This window comes from Nannospalax galili, unplaced genomic scaffold, assembly GCF_000622305.1.
Source record: "Nannospalax galili isolate Female #2095 unplaced genomic scaffold, S.galili_v1.0 scaffold405, whole genome shotgun sequence".
Lineage (NCBI taxonomy): Eukaryota > Metazoa > Chordata > Mammalia > Rodentia > Spalacidae > Nannospalax > Nannospalax galili.
In genome coordinates this window covers 1552488-1573293 of record NW_008354532.1, presented here as the reverse complement: position 1 = coordinate 1573293, position 20806 = coordinate 1552488, and the positions used below count along the sequence as shown (strand labels likewise).

Genomic DNA, 20806 nt, shown 5'->3' with positions numbered 1-20806 from the left:
TTCTACTTCCTCAAATTCTCAAATTCCAATTCTTCCAATCCAGAAAAAAAAAAAAAAACTCTTTTCCTCCCGATGAAACCAACTCTTCTTTACAGATTTCCCATTGGAATCTTGAAAACAGTATCAGAAAAAATGAAAATGAAAATATCAGATTTACAGAGAAACACAAATTGCAAAGTCCATTCACACACATTATTTCACTTATATGAACAAAGAGCAGACTACATTTTATAGACCCAGTTTTTTCTTATGCTTCTCAGCCCCATACCCTTTCCACAGCTTGCTCTCCCCAAGCCTAGAAGGGGCCACTGAGGAATACATATGCTAATGAGGATAAAAATGAAATCAGTGTATTTTATTATATTGAAAAGCACCCCAGAACATTTGCCATAACAGCTGAGTTCCTGGCATTATTCTGTAATGAAACTTCTTGGTGATGATCCTGCACGAACCAATCCTTTTCAAAGCTTTAATGTTCTAATAATAATAACCAAACTTAATTCTCTACCCCAAGAAGACACAATGTTAAAATGTTTTACTTACAATAATCTCAAAAAAATATGAAGTATGTTCTTCATATCCATTTTATAGATAAAGAAATTAAATCTTAAAAGTGCTGGCTTATTTCCCCAATATAAGCAGTTTGGGAAATTGAATCTTGACCCCTGTGACTATCAGCAAAAGCTCTTCAAGAGAGCATTCTGCAGGTCAGGCACTGTCCTATTACACAGGGTAGAAGTGCAGATTGCACTGTAACATGTTCACTTAAAATTAAAGCAGTGGAGCTGGAGAGACGGCTTAGCAGTTAAAAGCACTGGGTGCTCTTGCAGAAGTTTTGGGCTTGAATCCCAGCACCCAAATGGTGGCTAACAACAGTCCATAATTTCAGTTCCAGGGGATCTGTCTTCTGTTGGTACTGTATGACACTGGTGCACTTACATACATGGAGGCATAATACTCATACACATAAACTAAAAATAATAGATAAAATATTTTTTTTTTAAAAGAAAAAGAAATGGGCATGTGTGTGTTCATGTAGCATTGGTCATGAAAGACCCATGAGAACCCAGAGACATGCCTTCTTTTAAAGAATGACTGAGGAAATTCAGGTCTTGATAGATGCTCTCTTCCTTTATTGTTATTGTTGTTAGACTGGGAATTGATCAAAATAAAATAAAATAATAAATGAATATTTTAAAAGATGGAGTTGTCACTGCCACATACAAACTTGACTCCCCATCTTTTCTTCCTGAGGCAGTGCTACCAATGCATCATTATCTTAACCAGCTTTCTGTAACTCATCACTGGAGTTAGAACTAAAAGAGAACAGGAAACAGTGAAAGTCTCAGGCATTCGCCTAACAGCCGGGTTTTATTCTACAGATATTACAGTCATTTCTTGTCCTTATCTTCATTAAGTAAAGTGGCAATGGAGCACAATGGGTAAATGCATAATTTCTGTTCTGACACTCACATGCTGTGGGCCAGAACCCTCTCTGTGCCTCAATTTACTCATCTACAAAATAGGGACCATAAAGTCAGGTTCTTTGTGCAATAGGCAGCACATTCGACTTCTAAAATAGGGACAGCATTGGCACCTAGATCATTAAGAGGAACTATGAGAAAATATGTGTAACATACTTGGGACCTGGACCAGACTGACTTCTCCATAAGTATTTGTTGTTATAATTATCCTATAACACTCAGCCAGCATGATTACAAAATTATCCTAATAATTCCATAAGTAATTATGCCAAATGCCTTCCATTTCTTCCCTAAATGAACGCTATGAAGTAGATATTATTACTACCATCAGTGAAGTTATTCCTAAGTTTATAGAAAAGTCAAAGAGACTCCAAATTACCAAGATAGTAATGGTACAGTCAGAACTTAGTCTAATTCCAGACTGCAAATCTTAACCCTCAAGCTATTTCAAGAGCATTGTAATACTTGACAACAAGTTTCACAGTTTTCCTCTTTATATCTTTTTCTTCAATTAATCTTCACAACCACCTTTATGAAAGTGATACACTTAATACTCATTACACAAATGAAAAAAAACTGAGAGACCAAACATTAAGCAATTTGCCCAACATCACACATCTAACCTGTGGCCAAGGTGTGTGTACCTCATATGAAAATGTCAGTGAACAGGAGGTGCTCAACTCAGACCAGATAAGGGATCAGTTTTCTGAAAGGATGCTCTTTCTTGGTGTGCCCACCTAGTCTCCTAGCCAGCATGATTTAGAGAAATACTCAACACTGGAATCATACAAGATGGAACTGATTAAATGCTAATGTATTCTATTTGCATTCCTCTTCAATCATTTTGCCACTTCTACTAGCAGCTATTTTCAATAGTCATTTTCAGCCTGTCCTATATAATTTGAAAGGAATATAATTTACTATTAACAAATACAGATCAACTTTTCATAGGACACGAACCCATTGCTTTCTTTTTATGCCTGCCCCAAAGAAGTTAGAGGCAATATAGAAAAGGCTGGTGGCTCAATATGAATCTACAAAGAGGAGGCTCTGTCCATGGTATCTTTAGCCAAAACCCACAACAGTGTTGAGCAGCACTTCTAAGTACTAATGGCTAATAATTGATGAGGTGCTCCACAGAATCAATCAGCTCTTACAATCTTGTGTAAATTGGGAGAATAACCCTTGGTTTGGTGAACAGAACACAAGCTTGGTGGAAGCCCAGCCACCCCAAGCCTCAGTATCGCATATCAAGGGCTTGGTGTGTGTTCTGTGCAGATCTTAGCGGATCTGAGACTGCGTGGACAGATCATTTCAGAATTCTAGAGAGACTTGATCAATAACAAGACACACAGTTACAGATCTTGAAAAAATATTAACTATAGGTTTCAGAAATGATACCAAGTAAATTTTCTTTGTAGAACAATTGTGTAGGAGGATAGCAGTGTGTTATTGGATTCTTTATATTCACAGCAGAAATAAGTACTTGATTTGCTAGGGCAGAAGAAAGCCCAACAAGAATAGATGATGAGAAAAGAATAGATGAAAATCTAGGAATTTCATAGATTCTTCTGAATGTTATTTTAGCTAAAGAAAAGGATGAATGTTCAATTGTTATGTTGTAAATTAACTACTGATGAATACTGAATTCACGTAGAATAAAAAAGGACTCTGGGAATGAAGGTTAGTAATAAAAAAATTGATCCCCTCCCCACCAAAAAAAGCAACAATGACAAAAAAAAAACAGCATTAATGAGCATCCAGTGCTGTGTGCTTTATATTCTTTAACCCCAAATACCCTTATGTAAGCATCACTCACACAACTTTCCACATGAGGAAACTCAAGCTTAGGAAGACATGGTTTCACCAGAACTTCATGTAAAGTCACACCTCACCGTCTAATTCAAAGGCTTATAGACAACCAGACTATGGAATACAGGCTAAATTAATGAACCTAACCAAACATGGCATAAGTACTAGACACAGAAAATGTCATACCTTCCTTTGGACAGGGAAGAGACAGGACAGAGATTCTGATAATGATAGAAAAGCTGATCAGAAAAAGTGACAGAAATAATTAGATACAATGCAACTCGAATATTATAGGCAAAATGACTTCTTTTACTTATTAACTGGGAAATTGGTTCACAAGAAACTTCATAATAAAAGAGAACAGACTTCCATGATTAGCTTCATCTTCCCTCCTTGGAGGTGACTAAAAACAGGTTTGCTGAGTAGGCATTTTGTGATAATGACTTTACTATTATAACAATGACAGTAGTTCAGGCAGTGTTTTATATTTACACAGTAGCCTTCAACACAGGAGCAAAAGCACCTGGCAAACATTCTCATTTTTATCATTGATGGCTTAGGTTAATAAAGCACCTTCCATCGAAGTGCTCATTAATCGTTTAACAAACACCCGTGACAGACACAGGTGAGCAATCCATTTCTACAGTGTGGATATGGAGAGACCAAAGCTCAAAGGCCTATGCATAAGTGCTGAGCAAGATTGTGACTGAGCATAGAAAGAAATTACAAAGATCCCAGTGTTCATTCCCATCAAGTAAAACCATAGCTCACTTGCAGCTTCTTACTCTGATTTACCTGAGATACGGGTGTTTTCTCATCTACTGGATCCCCTCCACAGACTTTTACTGCAAGCTGGGTCTTCTCTTCCTCCTTCTAATTGCCCCTAGCGTTCCTCCTCTCACAACCACACTTAGAATTACTGCCAGAATCATTTTCTTACACTTGCTCAGAAAACTGCAAAAACTCATCATCTACCAGAACAGAACTGGGTTCCTTCAGAGACTGTTTAGGAGCTCCTTCCATCTGGATTCAGTATATTTTCCCACCATGTTCCTGATTGCTATGTCTTCTTTGTGCTGGTCTGAACTCTTAAATCCACTCTGTTCCTTGCACATTCTGGACCCTCTTTCCAAAATTGTTTTTCCTCCTTCAAATGTCTTTCTAGTTCTCTTACTAAATACCAAATATACTGTTCCTGAGCCATTCATTACTATAGCCAGCACATAATCAGTGATATATTTCAAGAATAAAGAGAAAAGATTTATTTGACATATAGTTTGGGGGATTTCAGTCCACAACTGGTGGACTTTGATGCTTTAGAACTGTAGTAGCACCTCATGGTGAAGCACGTGAGGAGGCAAAACCACTCATTCCAAGGCCATGAAGAGAGACAGAAAGGGCCAGGGTCCTACTATTCCCATCAAGGGCATAACCCAATAATGGGAAAGCCTCTCTCTCATAAGCCTCTTCTCTAAAAGTTTCGATCACCTACCAGTAGCACCTTCCTAGGACCCAGCCTTCACCACAAGGACCCTGGAGGACAGTCCAGGTGGAAACCATGGCAAATATGCTCACAGGTTCATTGCAGTGCTGCCTCATTCTGACTCTCTCCCCACACCTCTGGCTGCTCTGGCTTCTGCCCTGTGGCTAACCTTTCTTCCATATTTTATCTAGGATTAAAAGTGACTTATGGAAGTAGATTTTCTCGTTTGAATGTTTTATTGTTGAAATTTGCAGCCATGCCCTGTGTCCTATGACAGATGATGGATGAAAAGGAGAAATAGATCTGCCTTTGTGAGGCTAGTAATCTGTCAGCATTCCTCATGTAGAGACCTTCATCTAAGTGTCAAAATACTGTTTACTCATTTTCCAAGTGTGACACATAAAAGCACATTTTAAATGCATAGAAGAGACGTTCATTCATGCACCCAGCAGGTTGTTTTCAGTAATAGTTCTCAAGGTACAATGTACCTGAGGATGCTAAGACACTTTCAGGCATCACCAAAACTACTCAACACTAATTCCAACCAATATTAAGACGTGCCTCACCATTGTCATGCTCATCCCCTCACAAAGTGTCTTCCAGGGGCCACATGCATGATAACATGACAGCAGCAGATTGGTGTGCAGATAAGAGAATCCAGCTGTCTTTTTTTAGACCAGCAGTTAAACAAATTTACAAAAATGTAAAACAATGTCACTTTGTTACTAAATTATTTTTCTTTCATAAAAAGTCACTCTTATGGGGCTGGAGAGATGGCTAAGCAGTTAAGAGCACTATCTGCTCTTGCAGAGGACTCAGGTTCGATTCCCAGCACCCACATGGCAGCTACGAACCATCCTTAACTCCAGTTCCAGGGGAATCCGAAGCCCTCTTCTGACCTCCGCGGCAATGCACGACACTGGTACACTCACATATATGCAGGCAATACACTCATACACATAAAATAAAAACAAAATATTTTTAAAGTGACTCTTATAACATCACTTACATTAACTTGAAATGGGTTTAATACTGTTGACTTTTAAATGAACTGTATACATATTTTCTAGTTTATGTTTTCATTCCTAGTATGGTAAGTACCAAAGACTCTTGGTTTCTCAGTATTTCTCAATAGTGTGATGAGATCATAAAACCTGTAAGTTTGAGAGCTGCTGCTTTAGAGCAAAGGGCTGATGACACTCTACAGAATTCTACTTGAAAATGCCTGAATAGAAGCTGAGTCCTTTATAATTGCTGTGTGAAAGAAACTACTACTACATTGTATGTTTGTTTATTTACAAACTTTCTCGCCCTCCTTCCTCACCCTAAAGGCCCTTAGTTTGACAGTGAGTTGCCATGGGTGGAGACTAGGTTAACTTTTTCTTTGTTTCTACAATATCCAGCATGGTAAATATTTTTGAAAGGAAAGAGAAGGAGGGAGGAGTGGGAGTGATATCTTATTCATCCTTCAAATGTCCTACTAGAGTAATCTGCTCATTGAAAGTGTCTGTTAATCTTCATGCAAATGGGGAATCTTGACACCATATCTAAAATGACTGAGATGCCAATAGTTTCACCTGCTATATTGATAAGTCCCAGTGTAATTAGAAGTCATGTTTTCTAAAAGCAAATGTTGAAAAGTCAATCTTATAAGTGAATTGGTGAACAAATATATGTGTATACCAGTCCTCTAATGGCAGAAGGTAAAGAAATAATGGTAAAATAAAAAAGGATGTAAACTTGGGGGATGGATGCAGTCAGTTTGGTTGGATATGCCTAAACTATCTGTTATAAGGATAATAAATTCCAAAAATTAGAAACAACTTCCTGTAACTAAACTATACTAGGGTTACACTAGAGTAAATAGGAATGGGCAGAATTAAGCTGGTTACAAGAGAAAGAGGAAAGAAAATGGCACGTTGGAAAGTCCCTCTTTGAAACTCCTCTGTGTCCCCAGCTGCCCTGTCCTTCCCTTTGGGCTGCCCAGTAATCTGGTCTTCTTTCCTATAGAGTCCCTGCACTGACCAGCACTACCCTCACAGTGGTATTTCACCTTGTCCTAATCTCTAACACATCATCTCATGCTTTAATCCAATCTGTGCATTCTAATCCATACAATTTTATAAGTAAAAAGAAATGCACTATATTACAGTACTTTCATACAAGGCTGATGTTCAGCTAAGTCGGGACTCACCAAGAGAATATTAAGCCACCACTGAGTTATGATGAGATTCTACCATCAGGATCTCTTCATTTTCCAAAGAGTGCACGATTCAAATTTTATAATAACCCACAAAACTCTTACAAAGCATGCTTTCCAGATAGAATAGATGCCTTTTTCCGTATGAAATCACTTCTTACATACTTTGTGCTTTCGTGCTTCCATCATCCCTCTATTTCAACGTAGTAATGCCATTAATTCAAGTGTGGGTATTGTCTGTGATGCAAAGCCTGCAATCATCAGTTCATACCTTAACTCAACTCACAGGTGCTCAAGACAATCAATTTGCTTCATAGCAGGTCTCTTTTCACAAAAAATGTTGACATTTTTTAACTAAAGGAATAAATGGAGGTGTTACACAATCTGTCAGGTTTCAGAAGCAGAAGTGGTTAGTCAACAAGGGTGCTTCTATCAGAGTCAGGTATTTATGGGTAAGATCCTGGGCAATATCTATGGGCAGTACTAAAAAGTATGCTCAATAAGTGAGCTCTTACTATGACACTCCACATTAACTTGAAAACTTGTGGAAATAAGATAGTCAACAGACATATGGAATATTTGCCAAAACAAAAATTAAAAATTGTTTAAATTGTTCTATATTCAGTATTTCATAAAACTTTTAAAAATATTTTATGCAATTTTTTGTCATTTTCTGTGTATGAGCATATTGCTTGCATGTGTGTAAGTGCACCCATGTGCACCTACAGTTCCGGTTCCAGGATCTCCTGGAACTGGAATTATGGGGTACTGAGAATCGAATCCAGGTCCTCTGTAAGAACAGCCAGTGCTCTTAACTGCTAAGCCATCTCTCCAGCCCCTCATAGGTCTTTTTTTGTTAAGCTATTTTGTTCATGGGGTCACTGAGATGGCTCAATGGCAAAGGTGCATGTTGTCACACCCTGAAGACCTGAGCTCAATCCCTGGTGCCCACAGGGCAGAATGAGAGAACTGTCTCCCGTAAGTTATCTAACTATCTTGTATGACCTATGGCATGTACATGCACAATAAATAAATGTTTAAAATGATTTTTTTCAATCTGTTGCAGAGTGGCATGGAAATATGGTATCATATCATAATATATACACAGACATATATACTAACAAGCTGTATGACAAAGCTGAACTATGTTGATTCCTAAAATTTATCAGTGTTTTCCCAAAAACAACATTGTCAAGGTTGTCCGCATTTAAATCTTAAAAATGGGTTATGGAATTTAAGACACCCATAAACTAAGTCCTCCAAAAGCACAAATAGAAAACTTTGAATTATCTAGCATACACAATTTCTGGTGCCTACATCTTAATAGGTCACCACATTTAATAAATACAGTTTAACTGTAAACCAAATTTTCCTGCAAGTCCATCCTAACTTGAAAGTATTTTTTATGTTAAGCAAATTCTCATTAATATCTTGTACTCTGATTTTCAGAGTAGTTCCTCTGATGACAGTTATCAAAATACAGAGAATTCCTCATGAAAAACCTGAGAGATGATTAAAATTTTGGAAAGATTGAATCACTCTCTAAATAAGATCCCCAGGAAAACCCCAACTCCTAAAATACAGCATTTAAATATATTTTCCTGATCCAGTGTCAGATTACTTAAGAACTCTCAGTGACAGCTTTGAACTCACTATCCTTAGAAATATATAGCCAGAGGTTCTATCAGTCAATTTAAAGAAAAAGTCTTCAAAATCGCACATAACACTGGAGAATCTCAGTCCATCTTGCCTGGTGTAACAAAGCAACAAACTGGGGTGCTTATAGAGGATAGAATTTTTTCACAACACTGGAGGCTGGCCAGTAAGCCCAAGATCAAAACAGATTTAGTATCTAGTGTTCTGACTCAGAGTGTGTGCCTTCTCATGTCCTCATGTGATGAAAGAGACCAGTTTCTTCTTTGTGATAGCTTTTACAGAAGCATTTTTCTAATAACGAGGACCCACCCTTCTGGCTTAATCACCAAAGGTCTTATCTCCTGATACCATCAACTTGGGAGTTAGGATTCAGCATATTAATTTCGGAGAGGGGAACACAAGTCTCCTAGTTTACTTCAGCTGTGAACTTGACACAGCCCAGAGTTAACTGAAGGAGTCTCAATCGGGAGATTGCCGTGATCAGCTTGGTCTATGGGTATGTCTCGGGGTGGGTAATTTTCTTGATTGATGATTCATGTGGGAAGTGCCACCCATGGACAGGTGGTCCTTAGGAAAGCTGGCTGGGTATGAGCCTGGGAGAGTGAGTCAGTAAGTAGTATTCCTCCATGGTTCCAACCTTCAGATTCCTGCCTTGAGCTTCTGCCCTGACTTCCCTCAGTGATGAATTGTGGCTTGTAAATGTAAAATGAAACCTTTCCTCCCCTATGCTGTTTTTTATTAGAGTGTTTATTACAGTAATAAAAGTAAACTAGAGTGAGCATTAAAACCACAGTTTATATACTTCTATTAGTTTTACTAAGGTAACTAGTCCTAAGAATTTAGCTTCCCATCTTGATAAAGGTTGGCAGCTCTTGAGAAGCAAGATACAGCATCACTCTAGAATGAAAAATTTCAGAATAGTCTCTTACTTCTCTCACTTGTGAGGTATTTGGTTCACAAACCTGGAAGACTAATTTCTATCTTTTACACTTTAATCATTCACTATTGTTCCTTGGAAACTTTATATTTACTTAGAATTCATATCGTATCATCGTTTTAAGGTTCCATTCAGGTCCAACTTTTGTCTCTAATGCTAAGGAGGGCAGAATAGTGATTTCAAGTCCCTGGGCTCTACTACCATGAGTTTCACAACCTGGGGCAAGTTACTGAATTTCTGAGATGATTAAATAAATTAGCACAGGCAAAGTACTTTAAGTCTGGTACAAGGGACTCACTCAGTTAACAGTCAGCCACCATCTTAAACATTATTTTAACACCTTTCATCCTGTATCTGCCTGAACAACTGTATATTCTTAAGTCATAAGGATCTTAGACATCAGTTTTCCACATACACCAACAGAATCCCTAACAAACTCTTGATATTTGGTAAACCAAGAACATAGTCAAATATTTACATAGACAAAACGTTTACTGCTGTTCATCAAGCACAGCCTTACAAACAGTTCCACAGACTTGCAAACAGTTCCAGTAATTGAAAAGTTCCCCGAAGTATATAGTACCTACTTTCTGTTCATTGGTCTCTTTTCCCACCTCTGTAAGCTAAAAACAAGCCTGCATCTTCTAATTTCATCCATATGAATATCCTCTAACTATTTTAAAGCAGATGCTTGTTCATTTCTCAGGCCCAACCACAAATAATGTAGTGACCCCCGTTGTCCTTTAAGAATAATAGCACTCTGCTCATCGTAGTTAACAGGCTCCTGTCACTTGGCTCACTAAGAGTTAGCAGACTTCTTTGGACTTTGTTGATGTAGAGACTTGAGGAGGGAGCAGTCTGTTCCCAGGATGCTGGGAAGAGGACCAAACAGCTGTCTTTGGAATGCCAGGGCAGGTGTAGCTCCCTTTTTATATTTCTGCATGCATCAAATGAGGTCTGTCACTGGGTCAGTATTCACGACCTGGGGTGCGCTGTGCTTGCTTTCTCACTGATATGATGGGAAAATTCTTACGTGCTTTGCACCGCTTGAGCACTTATCATATGTAAACTGTGTGAATTTCAAATACTGAGCTTACAACAAAAGCTCTCAGTTTTTCAGCATCAGTCAAGTGGGGGGCGGGGGGGTGCTACACGGGGGACTACATATCTTTTCTCCAGGCAAAACACTGCAATGTCCCTTTATTTTCTGTGCTGTACCTTTACCATCCTCACTCCCATCTTTAGGACCCACTTCATTTTGTGAACAAAGAAATCTGATAAAAAGAAAAAATGAACAAGGCCTAAATTATAACAGTGATAATAGATGAGGATCAAATGGTACTAACCTGAGAAAGATTTAGGAATTAAATAGACTAATTATAATTTCACTTACTAATTCAAAAACCTGATAACTATTCTTTACTATTTCTTTGCATATTTTTGGTGTCTATTCTCAACATAATGCTTAGTGACATGATTCTTGAACAGGCTACTTGCTCTCATTAAGCACCCAGTATGTCATGTAAGAAGTACAGAGTTGACCTAAATAAATACTGATCTCTCTCTCTCTCTCTCTCTCTCTCTCTCTCTCTCTCTCTCTCTCATAGTCACCTATTTTTTATTTAACTTTTTCAGAACTCCATACTGTATGGAATACTGAGTACTGTATCTGCATCATTTCTTCCTGCATCATTTCTTCTCTTCCTTCTCCCTGCCCCCAACTTCTGCCATGTCCCTCCTCTCCCTCTCAAATTCATGGCTTCTTCTTTAATTATTATTGTTATATACTACATTAATATAACCTACTGAGTCCTTTAACACTGCTTCTATGTACATGTGTTTAGGGCTGACAACTTGGGCCTGGACATCTATCAGGAGGCTCATACCTGGAGAAAACCGGTTTTCCCTCCCTCAGTATCCATTGATTGCTCGTAGCTCTTCATCTAAATGTGAGTCTTTGTGAATTTTCCCCCATCTGCATTTGCATGTCAACCAGCGTTATTATTATACAGGTCTTGTTTAGGCAGCCATATTGTGGACATTTCATGGCTGCAGCTTCTTTGCCATGTCTAGAAGACAGTGTCTCACAGAAGGCATACTGGTCCTCTCGTTCTTACAGTCTCCCCACCCCTTCCATGACATTCCCTGAGCCTGAGCCTCAGGTGTAGGAGTTACATTGTAGATGTATCAGTTGGAGCTGGGCACCCCATGATCACTTATTCTCTGCATTTTGTGTGGTCTCTTTTTAACCCTAAAATTTATGACCCTACAAGATGAATTCATTTCTTATTTAATGTTAGAATCATAAAATATGTTCATAGAGGCTTCCATAATACCAAGACTATAAATATATGTATATGACTCACATTAAGTCTACATAGATAGAATATATCAAAACTTAAGGCATTTTCAGTGCCCCATCTTCTTCACTTACCTACTACCTCCAGTACCAAGTCTCTTTGTTTGGTACCTAACCATACTGGTAATTCCTTGGCTTTTGCCCTCATTGTTTCTGAACTGAATTCTTGTAACAGCACGTTTTATGCTCTCTCTGGCTTCACCCTGATAATCTTCTGAACACACTGGAGAACTCTGGAGTCAGAAAGACTTAGCACTGAATGCTAAGTCCACTGCTTCTTCCTTATGTAATTGTCAGCAAGTTATTTAACCTCTTAAACTCCAAGTTACATTATATGAAAACCATAGAGATGCTTGAAGATTAATGTTTGTAAATTTCTTAGTATAGTACCTATTACTAATGCTAAAAATGGCATTACTTTGAAAGACTTATCTCAAAAAGACTTGATCAGGCACTTCACAAAAGAAGAAAATCAAGTGGTCAAATTAAAAGAAGGAAGGAAAGAAGGAAGGAAGGAAGGAAGGAAGGAAGGAAGGAAGGGGGAGGGGGAGGGGAAGGGAAAGGGGAAGGGGAGAAAGAAAAAGAAAGAAAGAAAGAAAGAAAGAGAGAGAGAGAAAGAAAGAAAGAAAGAAAGAAAGAAAGAAAGAAAAGATGTTCTCATTAGCAATCAGCAAAATGCAAATTGATGCATGTATGAGTATAATTACATATCCACCTGATTAGAAAAATATGAGAACTTGTAAATCAAGTGTAGAAGACGATGCTGAGTTTCTCCTATACCACTGCCATGGGTATAAACTGATGTATCCAATTGGAAAAAAATACTTTGGAATTATTTAGTACAACTAAAGGCACACATACCTCAAAACTTTTCAGTTCCGTCTTAATATGTATCCTAGATGAATATGACAGAATCTAGATACAATCTAAATGCCCATCAATAATAGAGGAATAAACAAATGTTGTCATGTTCCCATAGCAGAATGCCATGTGACAATTTACACAAACTGCACACATGAACATAGAAGAATCTCACCATGTTTAGAACAATCATCAGGTGACTAAGGATGTGCACACTATGACTGAAAAGCTGTGGAACTGAAGCACAGACAAACTAAAATGTATAATGTAGAGATGCATAGGCATAAATTCTACAAAAAAGCAGAAGAATGAGGGGTAGAGGGAGGAGAGCTGTCAGTGGTCACCTCTGGTGTGGAAGGAAAAGTATTTGATCTGAATGGAACACACAGCTTACTGGGGGTCTACCTCCTTGTGTCCATAAACTTCCTGTCCACTGAGAAGCTTTCCTGCCACGTGTTCACTGTACTCTTCTTCTGACTAGTTTCTTACTATATGTAATAGTCCACTAAAAGTCATCCTTGACCAAGTCTGACTATATCTGTGCTAGAGCCCCCTCTTTGAACTTCCTTCAACACCCTATGTCTATGAAATTTCACTCTACAAGTACACATTCTGTAGAATATATCTGCCCCATTAATAGCACATCATATATGTACCACATTCTTTAAACTGAAAAGTTCTTCAAAACAGAAAGGTTCATCCACTCCAAAAGAGAAGAATGATATCTACATGACGGAGTCTCATTAAATGTTTGCTTAATGAAGAAATGTTTAGCCTGGGACTAGTATGTCTTCTACATTGCCAAAAGTAACATATAACAATGTATTATATTCAGCCATATAAAACCGCCATTATTGTAGTTCACAAACGATTGATTATTGGCGATTACATATGATTTTTCTTCACAAAAAAAAATGATGAATGCCTTTTGAAAAAGCATACTGGAGTGAGGACACTTAGATCTTCATCTTTAATATATTGGAAGGCAGGTTGTAAAAATCATAATGTAGATAACTATACAATTAATTTCATCAGATTTCTGCAGCTAAAACCTCTTCATTAATTCACAGGACAGCCCTCCTATGAAGATTTACATAAACTACTAGGCAAATGAAAGAGAGATGTTGATCACCAGCTCAGAAGAGCTTCCTTGGAGTCTTACAAATAGCACCACTGCATTCTGTTTCTCAAAGACATTATTTTACAGATTATAACTCATTCATCTCCTCTGGGGTTTATTAACTATTGACTTCTGTGACTATGAGGCATCAAGATTTGATTTAAGAAGACATTCCACTTGGGTGTGTTGATATTTTTATAAAATAATGAATTTCCAATTATTCCCAGTAGGAAGAGCAACTAGATATATTTTTAACATTGTTTTTCTAAGCAAAAGGATTTGTGAATTCAAATATCTAAAAGCTGAGTTTTATAAAACTGTAATGGGATTCTCTGTCCTTTTTGTCTGAAGATCCTAAATGGTGAGTGAGTGAGTGTGTGTGTGTGTGTGTGTGTGTGTGTGTGTGTGTGTTTCTGCAAAGAACTGAGTATTATAATATAAAGCAGCTCAGAAGAAATTTTTCCATTAAAGGAGTTTAATCAATAAAATGTAGCCACATACTGCAAATAAGAAATGCCACTTAAAAATAATGCTACCCAACTGTTACTCTATAGCAGGATATTATTAACTGTAGTCATCCTGTGTAGACTGGACAGCACATGGAGGTGGCGTATCACAAGAGCTCACAGGATCATATGTGATTTTTAGGAGAATCACACCATTATGTACATGTTCTTTTCTACTGATTTCCACTGAGAGTGACATTATTTGGCACAGCATTTCTTCAAATCCATATACGAAGCCATATGCAATACTCAAATTAGTCATGTAGCTCATAAACTTCCTGATAAGGAATATTTTTAATTTTTCAACTTACCACTGCTTGTGTAGTTTCTCATCTACAGAAATGGGTCTAATTCAACAGCTTCCTGCATGTGTTGCCACAACCAAGGTTCAAGATGGTCCTGCAGGTGACGTCACTCACACTAGCCTAAAATCAGAGCAAAGGGCACATCAGATTACATTTAAGATTTCCACAAAATTTCACCACCTTTATAAAACCAAAATATTGGCATCAAATACAGTAAGACAATTTTTTCCCAGGTAGCAGGGAGATAGCATAAGACAATTAAAGTAATTACTGACATTAGAATTTATTGCAAACAAAAGAACCTTGGTATTCTCAATACAAAACCTAAAACAACTAGATATATTTTAAATCTGACCATAAAGCTCAATTAATAAATATCTGGATTGACAGAATTTTTAAATATTTTATTATTTTTATTTTATGTGTATGAGTAGGCAATATGCCTACATGTATGTAAGTGCACCTGGGTCATGCAATGCCCACAGAGGTCAGAAGAGGGGGTTGGATCCCCTGGAACTGGAGTTAAGGGCTATTGTTAGCCATCATGTGGATCCTGGAAACCAAACCCAGGTCCTCTACAAGAGCAGCCAGTGCTTTTGACCACTAAGCTATCTCTCCAGTTCAGGTTATTTATTTTTGTAACTATAGAGTTAATTTTGTCATAAAAAAAAATCAATTCAGTCTCAGTTGGAACATATTCTTCTTTTTGCATTAGAGTTCACTGGAACAATTGTGTTACTAACAAAGAGAGGAGGAAAGACTGAAAACCTGAGATACACAAGAAAACTAACTGAAGTTGGTCTGAAGGCAAAAAGAGACCTCCATATTTTTCTATAACCAGAGCATGCCTTTAATCCCAGCACTCAAGAGGCAGAGGCAGGCAGGTCTCTGTGAGTTCAAGGCCAGCCTGGTCTACATAGTGAGTTCCAGGACAGCTGGGGCTACAGTGAGACCCTGTCTCAAAAAGACCAAAAAAAAAAAACAAAACAAAACAAAACAAAACAAAAAACCCACTTTTCATCCTTATCACCTGGTATTTCTTAGGATTTCATTAGACCAGATCCTCAAGATCTGTGCCAGTTTCCAATTTTCTGTCCTTTGTCAAACCACATTTGATTTCTAACTTGTGAAATACAGTCACCAAACTGAAAATAATTATCTTTTCTAGTCCAAATAAGAGTCTTGTGCAGGGCATGGTAATGCACACCTTTAATCCCAGTACTCGGGAGGCAGAGACAGGCAGATCTCTGCGAGTTCCAGGCCAGCCTGGTCTATGTAGAGTTCCAAGCCAGCTGGGGCTATAGGGAGGCCCTGTCTCAAAAAGACTCAAAAAGACCAAAAAAGTAAATAAATAAATAAATAAATAAATAAATAAATAAATAAATAAATAAGAGTCCCATTCTGGTCCAAGGGCTTACAATGACATCCAGAAATATCTTTCCCACCACTACTCTCACCTGGCTCCAGTACCCAGTGTGGCCTCCACTGACACCTACCATCATTTCAGAGGTGAATATCTTTTTCTCCTGCATTCCTGTTGCACTTACTGTCAAATTACTACTATGTATTGGTAATGCCAGTCCGTCTTTGCTGTTGTCCAACCTCAGCTCCCTACATGAGCATAGATTCCAAAAGGCCAAAGCTTTGTGTTACTATCCCATTCTATTTTAGGAGAAAACTCTATACATGGAAGTCGTTTAATGAATACCTATTGTGTTCCACTATGTGCCCAGCCAAACAAGAGGGTCCCTGACAGGTTATAATTTAGTGAAATCCATGTAACTCGGCACAGGAGATTACTATTGTGTGTGGTAACTGGTGTGATGAGGGAGCCTCCTCCTGCAGACACTGAATGAACATAGCCAAATGAGCAGATCTAAGAGCTTCCTTTGCTCTCTTTGGTTTCAGATCCTATTTCCATCATACAAGAGGACAACGACCAAAAGATCCCACATTCAAGAAGTACCCGGAGCATCCAGGGGGTAAAACCAGTCACAAACCAGGGTTGTCTTTATAAGGACAGTCCTCTGATGTGAATTTTTAAGTCACTTCAGCTTTTGTTTTGCTTTGTTCCTCACATTAAAAAAGAAGGAAGGGGAGGAGGTAAGGGGAAGAAGCAGTAAAATCCTGTTTCTCACTGAGCAGGCTGCTCGGCAATGCCTCGGTGCCCTGCACGGTGGCTTCACTGTGTTCTACACAGCACACAGGGCTTTGGAGCAGCTGTGATCAGGAGTGCTTCTTCAGGAGCATTCTGTCACTATTTTTCCATTCAAACCTTGGCTTTCATTCTGTCAAGCATTATTTATCCTTAAGCTTGTGCTTTCTAGGTTGTAGGCACCAGGTATAAGCATGAGAGAGGCCAATGTAGTTTGTTGTGGAGCCAAAATAGCAATTAAACTAGAAAATCCTTCACCAGAAGTAGATATGTTTAGAACCTACTTTCAAACCTACAGGTCTCATTCTATTCAGGGATTTACAATGTCACATGATGTCTCCTCTATAGAGTTTTAATCAAGATTTGCAATAAGAAATGAAGCTTTTCTACACCAAATACAGAGGAAAATGGTCCCCAAACGTACAGCTCTTCATTCCTTTTTTCACCTTAATTTGCTTGCAAGGTTAAAATGTACTCACACCAAAAAAATCTCTGCCCAAAACGTTAGAAGTTCAGTGTGGAAACACGTACAGAGACACAGGCTCCAATTCTAAGCAGCAGTTTCTCTTTCAAACAACATGCAGCATGCTTTTATCCAAATCAGCAGCATGGTGTCTCATCTCAGAATTATATAATGCAATAAAAATTTCAATATGCTAAAGAAACAAATGGATTTTGTTGTCCTTTGCCAAGAAGCTTCTCACCCAGGAGTCTATAGGCCCAACTTTCCCCACAAGTTCTGGGTGCTCAAAAGAAGGTACAATAACAGATGCATGTGTGGTAGGAAGGAGATGCTCTGCAAGCCTGCAGCAAGTACAGCACTGGACTCCTCTCTTGTCCTTACTGGACACTTCTGTGCCTCTTCTGCATCATTGCCACAATGCCAACCAAAAGCTTTAAAAAGAACTAAGGGAGAAATAGAAGGCCCTGTGCACAGATCATTTAAGGTGCCAATTTGTTTGCTTTTTATGAAAATCAAAAGAGGTATCTTGCTTTCAGTCCATGTTTCTGATAAGCATTTAAGGTGCCAATTTGTTTGCTTTTTATGAAAATCAAAAGAGGTATCTTTTGCTTTCAGTCCATGTTTCTGATAAGCAACCAAGTATTCATGCGATGTGAACATACTATTTCCACTCAACATCTTCTATCTACAAACATGACCTGAGGTCAGAGCTAGAGCATGAAGGGAGAATATCTGTCCCCATGTTTAACAAACAAGGATGTCTCAACTGGTCTTCATCTTTTGTCATCAGTATGGAGAAACTTTGCAACTAAGCATGTATTCAGAGACAGATTCATTTACATGAGACCATAATAAAACTTTAAATATATGTATGTGCTTTAAACACGTACAGTAAGCAAATCTCTTTTGCTTGTTATATTCTGATAGTACACACACTGACAATGAATCCATGTTCCTGTAAATTCTAAATAATTATATATTTTATAACATCCATGATCAATGCTCAGTTCATCTTAACCTTGAAAATGCTTGACCACGTACTATGAGACCATAGCACTACTAAGAGCTGCAGACGCAGCAGACAATGACAGCAAGAACACATCAGTCCCTGTGGGATCTGTTCATAAACACCCCTTCCAGCCTGGCAAACACACTCCCTCCCGTGGCAGATGCTGTTCTGGGGTAAGTGAACGGGAAGCCAAAGGCAGCTGATTTTTCCACACAACATATAATTTCTTACTGGTTCATCAAAAGGAGTCTCTTTCATTGCAATTGCAAAGATTTTGCAAGGACAGGCGCCCTTCAAATGAAAGATACTTTGCAATGACAGGACAGAATGGGATGCCATCAAAGGAGCAGGAAAACTCTTTCAGATACAAGGTCATGCCACCTTTGTCATCCGATCTTCTCATCTCATTAAAGAAAGAAAATCCCATTTGACTCCTGTAATAACATATATTAATATAATACTTTATGTCAATTTTAGGAATAAGATCCAGGTAAAGAGACAATACTTACCAGAAGCAGCAAAACCACTACATTCAAACTGGCCTGCCAGCCCCAAAAACCCAATGATTCCAAGTGGAGCTTCAAGCTCCTAAATTCATTCATGAGCACAACTATCTGTACCTGCATCAATACGCACGTTCTCCTTGGACAGAGCATCTACAGAAGGCTCTCTAAGAGAATGGGTATTGCCTCAACCATATCAAGTATGTTGATCAGCATTCTGCAAGATCTTCCAGGGGTTGACAACAACAGCACAGGGATAGAGTGTTAGCACACTAACACCCATCTTCCTTCACTCTACAGAGGCCTGTCCTGCATGACTTAGCCTGCTTCTTTGCAGTGTGCTCAGGAAAGTTATCGTCAACACACCAGAAGCAGGCAGAGCTGCTGTCCAGACATCGCTCTGCAGCAAAAGCAGACCACATAAACAACCTTGTGATCGCTTCAGAACCTACTGCCTTAGGATAAGTTACTCTTTTTCTGTGACCAAATTGCAGTACCCTTAGAAGTTATCTGCATAAGGGAGTAAAAGCAGCATTTGGGTCTCCAGATTTAAATGTAGGAGAGAAAAAGAAAAGTATACACACACACACACACACACACACACACACACACACATACATAATTTTCTTGAAATATCCATAACCTAATTTGCTTGACAGTTTTTCAATAAATCACATTTATTTTGCTGAAAACACATACACACATAAATTCTGATAACTAGATCACTATTCTCTTTTCTGATGACAGCTCCTTTATTTCTGTAAAAGCTGACATTTCTAGGGGACACAGTATCCCAGCACAGAATACCTGGGAACCTTGCCATGGAAAAATGCTGCCCTGCCTGACTAGGAGATCACTTTCTTAAAGGGACCTTTACCTACGTAACTGCGGTGTTAATGTTTGCTCTTCTCTCTAACCCAGCCCCTGTTCTGTGTTCCTGTCTGCATCCCAAATTTAGCCCAGGGTCTCTACAAGAAGAATGTCATTAGTTCATATCTAATAATGTATGTGAATACCACTAAACTGTATAAATATGTTCCAAAATATGTAAAGTTACACCTGTCTGGAAGTAAACATAAATATTCATTAATGACATTTTTCATGGGATGGACAACAATTCTCAGATAAACTGAGGTCAGCACTTCTAACTCTCTCTCTCTCTCTCTCTCTCTCTCTCTCTCTCTCTCTCTCACCCCCTCACCCCCTCACCCCCATGTGTGTATGTTTTTCTCTAACTCTGGGTTGGACTGAAAAACCCCTGGTCACAATAATAATGGTCTGTCCCACCTTCTAACACTCTGTTACAAACAGGAAGGTCTCAGCATGCCTCAGCTGAGAAGAGATGCTCAGCCCAGAGAGAAACGCCTGGGGCTTCTAGCCTCAGAGATAAGTACGTTTCATTAACTGCTGTCCACCACATAGATTCTCACTTTCCCATGCTATCTCCCACCCCACTATGATCGATGTATAGATTTCACCCACCCTCCCAGAACAGGTTAGAACCCAGAATAACCAAAGAGCCACCTACCATTCCGTGTCTGAGAACTAGGATCCTGATCCAGCAGTTTTCCCCAGAAATCCCTCTACTGGGTTTTCATGAACCACATTCCACACAGGAATATGGAGAGATTATTTGGAGATGGAGAGGTTATTTAAAAATGATAGGTGATTTCCAAGAAGACCCAACCTTTAACTCACTCAAGCCCCTAGGAATTGAGGGGTGAGGAGGAAAAAAGAAATTTGTAAAAATGAAAAAAGAAAAGAAAGGGGTAAGCATATAAGAAGCGCCACCCACCCCCATAAAAATGAAAGGAGATGGGGAGGCTTTAAAGAGAAGAGGAAGAGTGGCTTGCTGAATCACCCTCTTTCACTGCCTGGAAACCATTGTGCAGCGGGAGGCTGCCTGTACCATTGTGGAACCTACCAGAGGAGACGGACAGAGGGCTTGGGGAA

General features: G+C 38.7%; 1 protein-coding gene across 5 annotated transcripts in view; it reads right to left on the bottom strand.

Annotated features, from left to right (window-relative positions):
• Mapk10 (mitogen-activated protein kinase 10) overlaps window positions 1–20806 on the bottom strand; it is a 301950-nt gene extending 281144 nt beyond the window's left edge. The window contains exons 1-2 of one of the 5 annotated variants that reach the window (XM_008851755.3): window positions 20382–20806; window positions 14730–14843 (exon numbers count right to left, since the gene is read on the bottom strand). The gene's annotated coding sequence lies outside the window, so the exon portion shown is untranslated. The remainder of the gene's footprint in view (window positions 1–14729; window positions 14844–20381) is intronic. The other 4 variants (XM_008851753.2, XM_008851754.2, XM_008851756.3 and 1 more) reach the window with 4 other exon arrangements.